This window comes from Chiloscyllium punctatum, chromosome 35 (assembly GCF_047496795.1).
Source record: "Chiloscyllium punctatum isolate Juve2018m chromosome 35, sChiPun1.3, whole genome shotgun sequence".
NCBI classification, from domain to species: domain Eukaryota; kingdom Metazoa; phylum Chordata; class Chondrichthyes; order Orectolobiformes; family Hemiscylliidae; genus Chiloscyllium; species Chiloscyllium punctatum.
In genome coordinates, this window is record NC_092773.1 from 50,214,737 (window position 1) to 50,226,623 (window position 11,887).

Consider the following 11,887-nt stretch of genomic DNA (forward strand, 5'->3'; position numbering starts at 1 on the left):
TGGAAAACAGTACAAAAGATGTATCTTTATCGCAATCATTCATGAAATCCTGACACGAAAGACTCAACATGGTTTTCAGGGTTTGAAACCACCTTTATCAATTTCCCTGTGGTTCATGATAATATGCATTTGATCGAAAGTACTGTATACCTACGCTATACATGAATTTCTGAAAAAAGATGAACAGAAAGATTAGCCCCTTGGTCTATTTTAATCTTCCTGGGAAGCCCATACCGCAAGAAGAAAAGTACTAATTCCTCCACTAAACTTTTTGCCTTAATGTTCCATAATGGGATAGCATCCAGAAATCTGGGAGATACAAACAAAATGGTCACCAAGTCCTGGTTCCCACTTTTACTTCCTGGAGGGGACTTCCACATTCAATCATAACCAGCGTGAAAGGTTGTTTGAATGTGGGAAATCGCAACAAAGGTCCGGGTTTTACTACTGCCTGTGGCTTACTTGGCACGTATAACAACTATGGCAACATTTAACCACATCCTTGCGCATATCAGCCCAATATAAATATTTTTATACCTTAGCCTGAGGCCTCCATACACCTCGGTGACTTCCGACTCTTAGGTCATCGACTACCCGTAACACCTCCTCGCTGAATGCTACAAATCAATTAATCAGGTGCACTTCTGCCAATTTTTCCGTTGCACTAAGTTACGTGGTCTCCATTTTCGTCTTAGTATTCTATCATTGAGATAAGAAACCTCAAGAATAATCTCTGCCTTCTTTACTGGATGTGCACAAAGTAGATAACTTTTATTGTCTCGCCTTCCTGTTGTAAGTTCATTGGCCATTCAGAACTAAACACTTCTCCTTGACCTCTACCTATTCAGGTTTTTCGTAGTGTAGGATCTCCCCTTCTCCCAATTTCTATCCCTGACAGGAGGAAATTATCACGAGAAGCTCATCTTTGTCTTATGCACCAATGTATATTCATCTGCCATCTTCAAAGCCCTTGTCACTTCCTTAGTTTTCCGTTGATCCACGTGAACTGTTCTCATCTCACGAAGTATGTTTTAAACTCTTCCAGCACAATGATCTTTCTTATCATCCAATGGGCCTTTTCTGGAACTTAAGGCCCACGCCAATACATCAATATTACTTAATTCTTTGAACTCAAAAGAAGTCTGACCTTATTCCTTTTTTCTGTTTCTGAAAATCTGTTTGCGCAGTTAACAAATAAACAAAATCAAAGATCATTACAGCACGGGATCAGGCCCTTCGACCCTCCAAGTCTGCACCGATCCAGACTCTCTGTCTAAACCTGCCACCTATTTCCCAATGATCCGTATCCTTGCCATTTAATCATGCATGTACTCTATCTTTCCCTGACTGCCCACCACCTCCGCTGGCAACACATTCCAGGCACCCACCACCGTCTGATTAAAGAACGTTCCATGCATAGCTCCCGAAATCTTTCGCCTCTCACTTTGAACACGTGACTTCGAGTGAGTTGAGTCCTCCAGTATGGGAAGAAAAACTTTCATGTTATCCACCCTGTCGACACATTTCATGGTTTTGTGAGTATCAATTTGTTCTCGACTTAGCATCTTTCTTCTCAACGACAATAATCCAATTCTCCTCAAACTCCCCTCATACCTAGCACCCTCCATACAAGGCAACCTCCTGCGGAATCTCTTCCACACCCTCCCGAAATCATTCACATTCTTTTGGTAATGAATCGACCAGAACTGTACGCAGTTTGACAATCGTGGCCGAACTAAACTGATACAACTGTAACGTAGAACATATAACATAGAATAATGCAGAGCAGAACAGGCCCTTCGGCCCTCAATGATGCGCCGAAGCTCATCCCCCATTCTATCCCATCATCATCCATATGTTTATCCAAGGATTGATAAATCTCCCTCATGTGGCTGAGTTAACTACATTGGCAGGTAGATCATTCAACGCCCTGAGTAAAGAAACGGCCTCTGAAATCTGTGCTGAAACTATGACCCCTCAACTTGTAGCTATGCTTCCTCTTACAAAATGACGTCATCATCCTCAGAAAAAGACTTTCACTGTCGACTCTATGTAGTCCTCTGATCATCTTGTATGTCTCTATCAACTCCCCTCTTATCCTTCTTCTTCCCAATGAGAACACACCCAAGTCTTTCCTTATCAGACCTTCCCTTCAAACCATGTAACATCCTGGTAAATCTCCTCTGCACGTTTTCCAATGCTTCCACATCATTCCCGAAATATGGCGATCAGAACTGAGCACAATATTCCAAGTGTAGCTGCGCTAGAGTTTTGTATAGTTACAGCATGATATTGTGGCTCCAGGACTCAATCCCTCTACCAATCAAACTTACACACCGTATGCCTTCTTAACAGCACGATCAGCCTGGGTGGAAACTTTCAGAGATCTATGTACATGGACCCCAAAATCCCTCTGCATATCCACACTACCAACAATCTTACTTTGACGTAGTACTCTGCCTTCCTGTTATTCTTCACAAAGTGAATTACCTCACATCTAGAAGCATTGTACACCATTTACCACCCCTCAGCCCAATTGTGCAGTTTATCCAAGTCCCCCTGCAAACCGTAACATTCTTCCACATTGCCCACGTTGCCCATAGACGTTAGTGTCATCTGCAAATTTATTAATCCATCCACATATGCCTGCGTCTAAGTCATTTATAAAAATGGCAAATAGCAGTGGTCCCAAAACAGATCCTTGTGGTACACCACTGGTAACCCGACTCGAGGCTGATTATTTTCCATTAAACACTTCTCGCTGCCTTCCATCAGAAAGCCAGTTTCTAATCCAAACTGCTCAACGACCCTGGATCCCATGCCACTTCATTTTCTCCAACAGACTACCATGTGGGATCTTATCAAATGCTTTACTGAAGCCCACGTACACCTCGTCAACTGCCCTACCCTCATCTACATGCTCGGTCACCTTCTTTAAAAAAACTCAATGATGTTGGTGAGACACGACCTGCCCATGACGAAACGACATTGACTATCTGAAATCAAATTGTTGCTAGCTAGATGGTTATAAATCCTATCTCTTATAATGTTTTCCAAAACCTTTCCTGCAAACAGAGGTAAGGCTCACTGATCTATAATTACCTGGGTCTTTTCTAATGCTCTTCTTCAACAATGACACAACATTTGCAATCCTCCAGTTGTCTGTTACTAAACCTGTAGACAGTGACGACTCAAATATCAAAGCCAAAGTGCCTGCTATCTCCTCCCTAGCTTCCCAGAGAATACTCAGATAAATCCCATTGATCCTAGGGGATTTGTCTGCTTTCACTCATTCTGGAATTGATAATACCTCTTCATAACTAACCTCAATCCTTTCTAATACGTCGTATATCATTCTTTTCCTCTACAGTATTCTCCATTTCCTGAGAGAAAACAGTTAAGAAATATTCGTTTAGCACCTCCCCGATCTCCACAGAGTCCACATACAACTTCCCATTTCTGTCTTTGACTTCCATTATTTCACCCTTTTTTATTCCTCACATACTATAGGCAGCTTTAGAGTTTCCCCTTATTCTATTTGCTAATGATTGCTCGTGTCCTCTCTTTTCTCTTCTTAACTCTCTCTTTAAATCCTTCCTAGCTGATCTGTAACTCTCCATCGCCTCATCTGAAAAGTTTGTCTCATCAACACATTTCTTCCACTTAACAAGAGGTGCAAATTGTGTAGTAAACCACAGTTCGGTTACCTTATCACTTCCTCTCTGCCTGACAGGGGAGTTGGTGTGTTGCTTCCCAGTGCCAGGGTCTGTGATGTATCAGATCGTATCTTTGCGGTCCTGAAGGCAGAGGATGACCAGCAACATAGGTAGAAAGGAGAATAGGGTATAAAGGAACAATTTCAGGGAGCTAGGGTGGAAGCTGAGAGCCAGAACAAACAGAGTTTGTTACCCATGCCACGTGATAGCGAGGCAAGGATAAGGAAGATATATCAGCTGAACACGTTCCTGCATGGATTGTGCAGGAGGGAGGATAACAGATACTTGGATAATAGTGTTCCTTCTGGGGAAGTTGGGATATGTACAAACAAGGCAGTCTTCACTTGAACCAGAGGGGTACGAATATCCTGGTGGGAAATTTGCTGGGGCTATTGATATGGGTTCAAAATAGCTCAGCGGGGGATGGGAACCTGAAGTTTAGTTGCAGTGCAGAGGAGAATGAGATTAGGGAGGACAGGGACAGGATTTCACGGTCACAGTAATGTACTGGCAGAGAGCAAGCTGGTTTGAAGTGTGTCTACTTCAACGCCAGAAGTCTGTGAAATAAGGTAGGTGAGTTTGCAGCAAAGATAGGTCCCGAGGACATTGATGTCGTGGCCATTACAAAGACATGGATAGATCAGGGTGAGGAATAAATGTTGCTGGTTCCAGGGTTTGATAGTGCATTAAGAACAGACAAGGCAGTAAAAGACGAAGAGATGTGGTCTTGTTAGACAAGGATAGTATAACGGTGGCTGAAAGAACTTTTGGCGAGGACTCGTTGACTGAGGTAGTATGGGCTGAGGTAATAAACAGGAGAGGAGAGGTCTCACTGCTGGTAGTGTTTCATAGGCCTCCGCAGAGTTCCAGGGAGGTGGAGGAGAGGATTGGCAAAATGATTCTGGGTAGGAGTGAAAGGAACAGAGTTGTCATGATGGGGGCCTTAAACTTCCACAACATTGACTGGAAATGGTATAACTTCAGTCCGTCGGATGGATTAGTTTTTGTCCAATGTGTGTAGGAGGGCTTCCTGACTCAGTATTTCGAAGTGCCGGCAGGAGGGGAGGCCACACTCGATCTGGTGCATGATAATGAACCAGCCCAGGTGTTTGATTTAGTTGTAGGTGAGTTTTTTTTGAAGGGAGTGACCCGAGTTCACTTACGTTTACTTTAGCGATGGAAAGGACTGGGTACACCCTAGTTCAAGAGTTATCGATGGGGCAAGGGCAATTACAATGCGATTAGGCAAGAATTAGGATGCATAGAATGGGGTGGCAAAATGCAGGGAATGTAAGCAATGGAAACGTGGAGCTGTCTAAGGAACAGGGACTGCGGGTCCTTGATAGGGATGTAACTGTGAGTCTGGTTTGTTCCCAACAAACGTTCTATCTGACCCTCTAAGTATTGAGTCCTCGATGTCTAACATTCTCCTCCTTTCCTTTCTTCCCTTTAAATTTTCCAGTACACTCTGAGACATGCAAGCTTTTGCCAGCTTTCACTCTCCCTGAAAGGTATTGTACACAGCTTCTACTTCAATACACAAATGTTCTGTCATGTCGAACAACAGTGCCTTCAACATTTTCAGAGAGCCTGCCATTTACTCAAGTGTGTGTGTGTGTGTGTGTGTGTGTGTGTGTGTGTGTGTGTGTGTGTGTGTGTGTGTGTGTGTGTGTGTGTGTGTGTGTTTTCAATCCTGATTTTTCAGTACCGTAAACCCTAGCTTCACTCCTGTATCTTCCAGTTCACTACTACCCTGATTCAGATCCATCAGTGACCCGTTTGTACTGAGAGCCGAAGCGAGGTCCTCAGCACAAGCATCTGAGATTTTTTTTATTATTGCGTGTGAATCATATGTGATGATGAAAGGGAAACAGATATTGAAGCAACTCCAGTGAATACTGATAACTCTGCGCTTGATATCAGTAAAACACGCAGTGTCAAACATTTAGTTATTAAAAATATAATTTCATTCAGGTACTTACTGCAGTTTCTGTATCTTGCATTCTGAATTTCTCAGAGACTCAGAGCGCACTTTTACACTTGAATCTCCCCGTGCATTGCAACCCAATCTTAGCAAATGGAATGAGAAGCTGCCCAAATCAAACCTTGCTTCTGATAATGCAATTTTTGCTGTTGCAGATGTTAGAACGCATATTATTACAGAAAATAAAATTATGAAAGGGAATGGAATAGATTTATCCAGCGTTCACAATGAATCGCGCTCTACTCAACTACGTTCAGGGGTGGGCAAACTACTATCAGTGCCTCCAGCAAACCACTATCTTATCTTAGTCCTCTGAGGATCAAAAGTGCTGTTGGAGGTGACCACAGCCTTTACATTACAGTAACCTTATCTGCATAATGGTCAGTTTTGTAAACGTTTCCCAAACATCCCATGCAGAGACTTATCTCACACTTGAAATGGATTGGATAAAATGCCTGGTGACACTGTGATTTCCAAGGTCCTGCCCAAAGTGTTTGAAGTGTTGTTATGTGACTGTGCTCTAGGGCTATTGTTTCACAACCTTTTAGATTTAAGAGGTTGAGGTTTACGAGCGTGAATCCTCAAGAATGCGAATAGCATTTTAAATTAAGAGAATTTCTATTTTCCCAACATAGAAATCTTCCCTTGACAAAACACCCAATTGGATTCAGTGTGGAACGATTATGAGTCCAAATTCAACTTGGTCTCTCAAAATGCCTTTTGAGAACAACGTTTTACTTTTTTTGTGAGCTTGTACATTATGCAGGTACAGCATACTTTGTTTTACCTGGCACCTTCTGATCGAGCACTCTATTAAAACTGGCAAAAGCTTCACTCCAGAAATGACGGACGTTTACTATATTATCGCCATCGCAATGTAGTAAGTTGGGGGTGTTCTCTGCGGTACGTTTTATTTAAGGCAAGTTACATTATTATTTTTGGAACATTATGGCATAAATAATGAATAACTGAAATGTGTGCACTCCTGGTATTCTGTTGCTTTCACGTTTTGTGTGTTTTCTTACATTTTGCACCTCTTTATCAACTGACATAGGTACTGGTTAATAAAAATGTTGTTGTATTTATGTTCCACCATCTAGCCTTATTAGCTGAATTACAATAATTACATCAGCCACTTGCAGTGATCTCGACTTGCTGAGTGAACATAGACTGTAAAATCACTCCTGATCAAAAACGATCAATTTTACATTCTCCAGCGCTGTCAAAATAACGGAATGATTCCTTGCATTATTGATACTTTCCGTGTTGAAGCTGCTTCTGTCGTTTAATGGTTTAACTCGTTCGGTTTATGACAGAGCAACAACAAAATGCATTTCTGACCACTAACTCATCCATCAATTGGAAACCAGGAATTACTGCAATGTGCAGAACACATCCCAGTCATTGTTGAACTTCAGAACCAGAATCTTTCTAAATCGAACACATTTACTGTCACACAGAGACCAATAGCCTGAGACAGGACCACACACTCAATCGTTTCAGTCGCAGCTCGCTAAATGCAAGTGATTGCATAGATTACACAGTGACCTGAGCCAGTGCTTTATTGTGAGACTCGAACACATAGTGAAATACGTTCTGGTGATTCCTCTTTACATTTCCAGTATTTATGTTTGCACACCATACTCTAAAACTTATCCTTCACCCAGTAAGTCAGGCAAGAGGTTGCATGATGACAAAATGGGCCGAGATACTGTTCAACATTGTTCTGTGTGGAGGCCAGACCAGCAAAGAAAACAGAGAAATATCTATAACAGAACTTCAACATTGCTGTGGGATTCACGGATGAGCTTCTGAATGTTTCCGTTGACTGGAGTGAGGAATTGAGAGAGTGCAGACACAAAACCTTGGATGATGAGTGGCGGGAATTTGCAAACTAAATTCTGGGCAGAAGCATTTTCTCTCCAAAAGTTCAATCAGGAACCTGGACAGGAACTGGGAGCGTGTCAGGTGGTACGGTATCAAATCTCATTTTCGAAACACAATCTTTTCTCAGAGACTCGAGCGAAGGCCATCTCCTGAAACTTTAGTAACACATGACAGGAGGCTTCCAACTCTCGGCCATGTATTTCCAGAATATTGCAAACCCAATGGGAGTATTTTTGTGTGAATGGTCCTGGGAACGTGCTGCTGTTTCCTGTGAAGAAGGGGTCCAGTGAAAGACTGAGGATCCTGCAGTACGAACGGTTGGACCTTATGGTGAACTGGAGCTCATTCGCCTCCACGTGTTTGAAAGCGGTGCTGACACTTACCAATCTCCGAAAAACAACTTGAAGAATTCCTTTCATTCAGCACTAACAATTCCTGGATTTCGTATCAGACGTTGATCTCAAGCCTTTTCCAATTAATGCTGTGCGGTGGGATGAGTAATCAATAAAGCTGAAAATCCTGGAGGAAGCTTGCGTTGGATTAGGTGGCACACACTGTCAGACACTTCACAACACTTTTTAAAATATGTGCACATGTGCTGAGCTTCTGTATTTTTCCGATTCTCAGCAAAATCGATCCTGTCCATGAATTCACCCATCAATTTAATATACAAAGCAAACCCTCTGACTTCTTCCAAAGCACTCCCAAGCATTCCTGAAGTAAGGATATTGCTCCAGAGTGAAATTTCGCATGTTAATCTTGTTCAAATCACGAAATTTAAGGCTTAAAACCAATTTAAAGTCCTGGCACACTTTCTCAATTAACCAGTCATAAACTATTTTCATACCATTGCCTTTTTTTGTAATCTATGGGACACCACTCATGAGGATAAACTGCTCTTGAACAACGAGTCGTTCCAATTTTATTTTGCATTCCACTTCGGAGATGTTTCTTTCTCCACTCTTTACGATATCACCCTGTTGCCAGCATTTCATGTTCTACCAGTGTACGCTCAGGTAAAGCAGAAATTATTGTTAGCTCGGCATATCGATCAAACAACTGGAAAGTGTTCTTTATCTCCTTGAAATGAACCATGCTCATTCGCAGGATTACAGTGTGCAACTCTAGCGTCTCATTTTCTTCCTCTTGAATTGCTTCAGTACGAGCAGACAGAAAGTGATTTTCATGATATTTGGTTGATACTTGAATAGCTTTTCGGTGAGATGGCGATAGAAAGAATGTTGTGAAACTTGAAAAGGTTATTTTCAGATTTACAACAATGTTGCAGGGTTCAGGGGCTTAAGGAAAATCGAGAGAGTTTGAATCGGCTGTGGCGATTTTCGCTGGAGCATCAGAGGCTGAGGGCTGACCTTACAAAAGTTTTTAAAATTAGGGGATTATGGATAGCTTGAATTATCATGGTCTATTTCCCTGGTGTGGGAGTCCAAAAGGAGATGGATGAATTGGATTGAAGGCTCTTTATTCTAGCTGTACAGTGCTATATCTCTATTGAACGGTCAATGGATTAGTGTGACATTTGACTTTCAGCTTCAATGACTGTTGAAGCATTTAAGATATGGTCACTTTAAACGCCACTTAGAAGTTAGTACCAGTGGAGAATTTTTTAAATTGTTTCACAGAATTCTAATTGTTGCACATGGAGATTTTTCTCGTTATATATGGTAGATTCAGAGAGATGTCCAGAATGGAAACTAACCCTGCTGTCAAACCCGGCCATGCTGGCCACGCATCCTAAATGTGTCTCATCACATTTGGCAGCGTTTGGCCCATATCCCTCCGAACACTTACTTTTCATGTACATAACCAGATTCCTCCAAGCTGTTTTAATTATCTCAGCCTTCAACACTTGCTCTGGTAGCTCATTCTATGCAGGCACCACCCTCCACGTGAATAATGTTTCCCCTTGGATCGATTTCTAAACGTTTCTCTCTCATCCTAAACGTTTTATTCCCCACTTCTGGTGGCCATTACCCCAAGGAAGAGACTTTGCTCATTTACCCTGTTCATGCCTTCATGATTTTCTTAACCTCTGTAAGGACACTTCTCACCTCTGACGCTCCAGGCAAAACAGCCCCAGACTATTCAGACTCTCTCGATAGCTGAAACATTCCAATGCCAGCAGGACACTTGTATTTTCTTTTTCTGGAACCTTTCAAATTTAGGCAGAGTTAACTGCCTTGCTGCAGTACCTCAACTCCACAAGGCACAACATACATTTGACAAAAAATGGTGCACTCAGTTTTAATTATGAACAGTGATATATTATAATATCTTTGTTTCTGAATACAAAATTTTCTTTTATAAAGAATGGCACAGATATTCAGATCAGATTCAGAAATTCCAAGTACCTTTGGAAGCTTTCTCAGCTTGTGATTACTTTGGAATGGTTTTCTTTAACAAGCTTAGGCAGGAATGCACGAATCCACTCAAAAAGATGATCTTTGTTGAATCTAAAATGTCAGTGTACCATGAACTGTCATTTTGTTTTACAGCTGCGCAGTCAGCCAACTGTGACCTTCGCTGAGAAAGGGTAGAGACAAAAACACTGCAGCTTCAGCGAATTCAAGCCAGGCAAGCAGAAGACTGGAAGTATACAGGAAACCAGGCAGAATCAGGTGGTGGAAACGCCAAGGTTTTGTGTGTAATCCGTCTTTAGAACTGAGAGTTAGTGCATGGGGACCTGCAGATAAACGAGTGCAGGGTTTTTTTGAGGAGATGGGGAGTGAGTTCAGGATAGGTGAACATAGGCCAATGGTACTACTTGGTAGATCGATGGGAGAAACAAATATAGTTGGCAGTAGGAAGCAAGGGTCGATAAGAGGAATTGAATGGGACGAGGATGGAAAGGAAGACGAGGATGGGAAGGGTTGTTGTTTGAAATTGGAGAAAACAATTATGTCTCCTCCAGGTTGGAGGGTGCATGATGAGACCTAACATAACCTCCGTGTAATTTCCCTACATGGGCCCACATGGGCTCATCTGACTTCTTAGGCACCACTCACTGCAACTTCTCCTCTTGGTCCCTTTCTAACCTAACCATCCTTGCCCCCCTCCACTGCTAAAGCGAATTGGCACAGAAATTGGAGCAACAACACTTCATTTTCTGGGCATTCGAATGACAACGTGCAGTTCCTGCAATGGAAGGGAGGGAATGGGTCGGAAAGGTCGTCAGGGGAATGGAAAGGGTTGTTATTGAAATTGGAGAACTCAATGATGTGATCTACAATTTCCAAAAAAAGCACCCTTTCCATCCCCTCACTCCCTTTCCAACTCTTTCGCCTCGATTCCATTGCTCTGATCTGTCATTCCTTCCAGCATCCAACTACAGTCACTCTTACCATCTACCTAAAAGAGCGTACCCTCTGCCTGTGTCCACCTTTTCCTATCTGTCAACGCGACCCTCTACCCACCAAGAAGCCTTCCCCAATGCCCAGATCCCCTGACACACTCCCCCAGAGCTGAACAAAAGTTACACCTGAAACGTTGATCTTTTCATGTCCTGATGCTGTGTTCTTCCAGATGGACCGCTATGAAAGAGTAAGAAAATAACCGACATGTTGATGGTTCGGAGAGGACGAGAATAAGGTAGTGGCATTCCAGGTGAGTGTGGTGTCAGGTAAGTGGAATACACTGGTGTGAGATGATTGAAGGAGTGTGTAGCCTATATCAGGATTTGGGTTCAAACCCCCAGTATTTTGGATTCGGGAGCTGCAGGAGGGTCTTCTGTTGTCTCTGACAGGCAAGGGGGTCATCGGGTACAGTCAGGAGTGAAAATGTCATTTGGTAAGGTAAGGAATGATTAGTGATAGTCAGAATAGCTTTGCACGTAGGAAATTGTGGTCCAAAAATGGGATTGTTCATGTTTTAAGAATTGACCAAGCATACAAAGGAAAGAAGAATGGTAGACATTTTCTGCATCCAATTTAGCATTGCGTTTGACATGGTGCTGCATGGTAGACTGGTTAGCGAGTTTAGATTACATGTGATCTAGGGAAAGCTCGCCAATTGGATGCAAGATTGACTTGATGATCGGAGAAGGAGGGTGCTCATGTGAGATTATTAAGGATCCACTTTTGTTTGTCATTTCTCCAAACGATTTGAATCAAAATATAGGAGGCACGGTTAGTAAGCTTAAACATGACAGGCACATCAAAGTATTGCAGTCAGTGTAGGAGGTCATTTCAGAATCAAAAGTGATCTTGATTTCCTTGTCCAGTCAGTCGAGAATATCAGATGGAGTTTAGGAATGTTGATTGCAAGGTGTTGAATTCTATTAAGA